Source organism: Heterodontus francisci, chromosome 8, assembly GCF_036365525.1.
Source record: "Heterodontus francisci isolate sHetFra1 chromosome 8, sHetFra1.hap1, whole genome shotgun sequence".
Taxonomy (NCBI): domain Eukaryota; kingdom Metazoa; phylum Chordata; class Chondrichthyes; order Heterodontiformes; family Heterodontidae; genus Heterodontus; species Heterodontus francisci.
The window spans coordinates 90,850,560-90,856,559 of NC_090378.1; positions in this window are offsets into that span (position 1 = coordinate 90,850,560).

Consider the following 6,000-nt stretch of genomic DNA (forward strand, 5'->3'; position numbering starts at 1 on the left):
AAAACAACTATTATTCTATTGATTAAAATGCAAAAGAATATCAGGTTAGACCAATAAGCATCTCCGTCCAAAACTCTGCAGTGGGCTTCCAGGGTGGGGTGCTGGGGGGGGTGGTAGTGGTGTCAGATCTTGTGCAGATTCGAATTTTTATACCCCTTCTTCCACCTACCCCTCCCCCTTTGCCTATTCCCTGAATCCAGCCCATTTCACTGCGTCAACAGTAACAACTTATATTTATATAGCGCCTTTAATACAATAAAACGTCCCAAGCTGCTTTACGGGGCATTATAAAACAAAATATGACACTGAGCCACATAAGGAGATCTTAGGTCAGATGACCAAAAGCTTGGTCAAAGAGGTAGATTTTAAGGAGTGTCTTAAAGAATGAAAGTTAGGTGGTGAGGTGGAGGGAGGGTTCCAGAGTTTACGGCCTAGACAACTGAAGGCACAGCCACAAATGTGCATCGATTAAAGTCGATGATGCTCAAGAGGCCAGAATTAGAGGAGCATAGATATCTTGGAGGGCTGTGGGGCTAGAGGAGATTACAGGGAGGGGCGAGGCCATTGAGGGATTTAAAAACAAGGATGAGAATTTTAAAATCTAAATATTGCTTGAACAAGAGCCAATGTAGGCCAGTGAGTAAAAGGGTGACAGGTGAATGGGACTTGGTGCGAGTTAAGACACAGGCAGCAGAATTTTGGATGACCTCAAGTTTACAGAGGGTAGAATGTGGGAGAACAGCCAGAAGTACATTGGAATAGTTAAGTCTGGAGATAACATAGGCATGAATGAGGGTTTCAGCAGCAGATCTGCTGAGACAGGGCAAAGTCGGGTCAAGTGTTATTTGCAGCACTGCCAGGAGGGATGGAGTAGAGGGTTGTAAAAAATTAACTATTGGGTCCTGCCACAGAATAATAGGGCATACAATCTTTTACTTACATTGAAAAAAGTGTTTTGAAGCTCCCAGAATGTTGAATAACAGTTTCTGTATTGCAGCCGATCACTCTGCATTTGCAAAATTAACCTTTTATTGTCTAAATTTCCACCCGTCCTCCTGATCATTACTGGCTGTGACAAAAGGGACATACAGACACATGTGGCTATCACTAATTCTGGAAACATTTTGGGTAGATGCAAAAAAGTGGCGGGGACCCAATGGAATATGTTCCCATTGCATTTCGCACAATTGCCCACCCAAATTATGTTGATTTCCCTCAGCATTGGCAGAGGAAATTTGTCCTTGACTGGTTATTGTTAGAATCTGGCCCACTCATGTTTTTAGAGTGCATCCCGAATAAAGCAGTGATCCCCAGTAAAGCCATCATGAATAACAACAGCTATGAGGTGAATTTAATGTAACAAAAGCAGCTGCATCTCCATGAACTTGTAGAGGGTAACTAAGGTTGACTAAAATGGAATATTAGGTGTATGCAATATAGTCCTCTTTAATATTTGTGAGAACTACTCTGAATCATGTTTCCTAGCAAATAAATATACAATAGATTAATATACTTTATGAAAAAGGAAAGCAAATAATCTATAATATAAACTACATTATAAATATTGAAGAATAAAAACAGTTTTTTACAGCTTTTATGACAGAGTAAGCAAAGGCATCACACGGTATGATACCATGTCATATGTAACAAAACATCCCAGGTTACATGATAAAAACAGAAAATCCTGGAAATGCGTCGCAGGGCAGGCAGCATCTGTAGAGCAAGAAACAGTGTTAACATTTCAGGTCAGGAGAGTTCTGATGAAAGGTCACAGATCTGAAACATTAACTCTGCTTCTCTCTCCACAGATGCTACCAGATCTGCTGAGCATTTTCAGCACTTTCTGTTTTTATCCCCTCTTGTCTCTCTCCTTGTTTGACTGCAACAGTCTTTATTTCTTTTAAACAGTGAATGTGCTTACCAGTTCAGCGAGTGTTAACCTTTTAGGTGCTATGACCATAAAAGAACCAATTGGACAATTTTTTTAAGTTTAAACAAGAAAGAGGTTAGTTTATTGTACTTAAAATCACAACCTGATCTAAGTAAAAATAATAAACTATGTTCCAACTTTCACACACACACAGAAACACACACAGGAGAATCACACACACACAAATAGGTTACAGAGTGAAGAAGGATAGTTTGGTTGGATTAGAGTCCAGAACAAATAAAGTCTGTGGAGTCTGGTAATTCAGTTGTCTTCTGGCTGAATTCATGGTCCTGAAGTTTCTGGTTGGTAGAGGTGGCCACCTGGTTCAAGTTTTTCTTGGAGACAATGATGTCAATTGTTTTCTTCCCAAAGTCTCTGTCTGCAGTAATGATAGACTTGGATCTTTAGCAGTCCGCAGACAGGGTTCGAAACTTACAGCGTTGCCTGGAGACAGAGAGAGAGTGAAACAGCCCCACTGGGGCCTGCACTGATTAGAACTCAGAAGCTTGTCTGATGTGTTCAAAAGAAACTCCAAGTTTTCACACAGACTGGGGAGACTATCACATGATTCTTCCAGTGTATTCTCTTTTGCACTTTAATAAGATCCAAGTCTAAGAATTCCAATCTCTCGCTGGTCATATTGGTTCAATGATTATCCCCTGGAGGTTCATCTCCACTAGGGTTAATGTTCCAAGATGACCTAGAATGCCTTGCGAATGAAAGTGATACCAAGTAGCATTCAAACTGTTCAAGCCATTGTTCTGGATGAGGTCTTGTTCAGGCAAGAGTCGTCACCTCAATACCTTTAAACATGAGGTATTTCAATGCAAATTGCAGTGGCCATCTAGCTGCTGTCTTTTTAAAAGTTAAATTTAGGATTCCAACTTTCCTTTCAAAAATATAATTTACGTTTCCAAACCAATGAATTAAAAATCATATTCAGCATTGCATGTTTTCATGACACAGTATACTAAATTGAAAAGAAGACACATATATTGCCGTTTCACCTGGAAGGAGTATTTGGGGCCTTGGATGATGAAGAGAGAGGAGGGAAAAGGGCTGATGATGCATCTCCAGTGCTTGCATGGGCAGGTGCCCTGAGAAGGGGAGTGGGTGTTGGGGTGATTGAGGAGTGGAGCAGACTGATGCAGAGGGAACCGTCCTTTCAGAATGCTGAAAAGGGAGGGGAACGGAAGATGTGTTTGATGGTGGCATCATGCTGGAGGAGGTGGAAATGACGGAGGATAATCTGTTGAATATGGAGACTGTTGGGGTGGAAGGTGAGGATAAAGGGGACCATATTGTGGTTTTAGGAGGGGAAGGGATGAGAGCATAAGTGCGTGAAATGGGGCGGGCCTTGTGGACCCTGGTGAGGGAGAATCCTTGGTTGAGGCACAAGGAAGACATATCAGAAGCACTGGTATGCAAGACTGCATCATCAGAACAGATGCAACAGAGGCAGAGAAACTGGGAGTAGGAAGTAGAGTCCTTACAGGAAGTGGGGTGTGAGCAACTGTAGTCAAGGCAGCTGTGGGAGTCAGTGGGCTTAGAGTGAATATTGTTTGATTGCCTATCAGCAGAAATGGAGACAGAGAAGTCGAGGAAGGGAAGGGATGATTCGGAGATGGACTACATAAATATGAGAGAAGGATGTATATTGGAAGCAAAGTTGAAAATTTTTTCCAGTTCAGGGCAAGAGCAGGAAATGGCATCGGATGGCAGCTGTTCATCATTCTGCCATTTACACCTCCTCTTGACACATCTTTTGTTTCTTTACTTGTTCCATTACCACACCCTTTGGCCCTGCATCACCAACTCTTTTGTCATTTAAACTCTCCTGTCATCCACCCTATCAAAGACCTACCCTTTTGTTCTTTTTCCACCCTCCTCCTCTCACTGGCTAAAAGCCCATTAGATTTTTAACTTTTCCCAGTTCTAATGAAGGGTTTTCAACCTGAAACGTCAGCTGTTTTCCTCTCTCCACAGATGCTGCCTGACCTGCTGAGTATTTCTAGCAGTTTCTGTTTTTGTTTCAGATCTCCAGCATTTGTAGTATTTTGTGTTTGTGTTCCAGGTTACATGCTTGACAGGCAAATTGTTAAAACTTTCTGATAGCTGAGTGCATGAATGATATCGTCCAGTACTGAACCAGTTAGACCTATAGGGCCTTGGTAAGTGGTGCGCTAACTGATCTCAGCAGACAAAGTTGTTTGGATGGTAAAATTAGCCTCATTTGTCCTAGATTAGAGAGAGGCAAATCAGCCATGATCCTTCTACCGAAGTGATATCCAATAGTCCATTTGGAAAGTGGCAGCTCTTGTATGTCAGGTGGAAACATGATTGGATTCAGATGTGAAGCCCTCCGTAGTTGACTTATCTATTGATCATCGAACTTCTTTGAGACCGTGCAACCCCATTACACACTGGTATCTGCAGCTACGATGTGCTTGTGTGGCAGTAAGCTCAGATTGCAACAGAGCAACCTGAGCTTCCACAACAGCCAGACATTGGGTGGCTTCTGCTTGTACTGCAATGGAAGCTGCGACATTGGCCATCAGATGTTGCATCATGATTGGGTCTGCAAGTGTTCCTATGGCGTTGGCCACCACTTACACGCTGGAAAGGATGGACTCCAAGCTCTGTGCAAAGCCCTGTGCCACATAGTGCCAGATTGTACCATACTCCTTGACAGTGACTGCGGGCTTTCTGGCAGGCCTGCCAATGCACCAAGCATTTCAGTGTGCATACCCATCGCCCTTTTTCTATAAACTACCCCTTCCAAGTTCTGATCCGAGTCCTGTGCAACAGAATTCATTGCAACCTCATCCTCTAGAGGCTGGTACCTGCACACCTCTGGCCTGACTACAGGCCACTCATGCCCATTGTCTCATCGTGCGGAATTTAGTCCAGCCATCGAGGGTCCCGGTGCTGGGCTGGAAAAGTGAGGGAAACCCCGCATTGGCCCTTTGGAGCCTCCACCCGGCGCAATTCAATAGCATTTGGTCAATTAACTGCCCAATGCCGGCATCTCCTTCCCTCTAAGGGAAACAATAATCAGGGGGAAAAAATCAACACACAGTGGAAGAGGTTGGAGTTAATTAAGAATAACCAGCATGGATCTGTAAAAGGCAGATCGTGCTCCACTAATCTAATTGACTTTTTTGATGAAGTAGCAGAGAAAGTTGATGAAGGGAATGCGGTGAATGTTGTTTAAGATTTTAAGAAAGCGTTTGATAAGGTACCACATAAAAGGCTGGTTAACAAAATTGAGGCTCATGGAATAGGAGGGTCAATGTCCAATTGGATAAAAAATTGGCTTAAGGACAGAAAGCAACGAGTTGGAGTAAATGGTTGTTTTTCAGACTGGAGGATGGTAGACAGTGGTGTTGCCTAAGGGTCAGTGCTGGGACCCCTGCTTTTTTTGCTATATATAAATGACTTGGATCTTGGAATACAGAGTAGAATCTCAAAATTTGCCGGTGACACCAAACTTGGAGGTGTGCCAAACTGTGAAGATGAAATGAACCACCTGCAACAGGACACAGATAGGCTTGCAGAATGGGCAGAGAGGTGGCAGATGAAATTTAATACCGACAAGTGTGAAGTGATGCATTTTGGCAGAAGGAATAGGGAGAGGCAATAGATACTTAATGGCACAGTTATAAAGAGTTTGCAGGAACAGAGGGACCTGGGGGTCCATGTGCATCGATATTTGAAGGTGGCAGGACATATTGTGAGAGTGGTTATTAAAGCATATGGGATCTTGGGATTCATAAATAGAGGCATTGATTACAAAAGCAGGGACGTTATGCTGAATCTTTATAAAGCTCTGGTTAGGCCCTAACGAGAGTATTGCATCCAGTTCTGATCACCACACTTTAGGAAGGATGTGAGTGTCCTTGAGAGGGTGCAGAAGAAATTTACAAGAATGATTCCAGGGTTGAGAGATTTTAGTTACAAGGTTAGGTTGGAAAAGCTGGTGTTGTTTTCCCTGGAGCAAAGGAGATTAAGGGGAGATTTGATAAAGGCATACAAGATTATATCAGGCCTAGATACGTTAGATAAGGAAA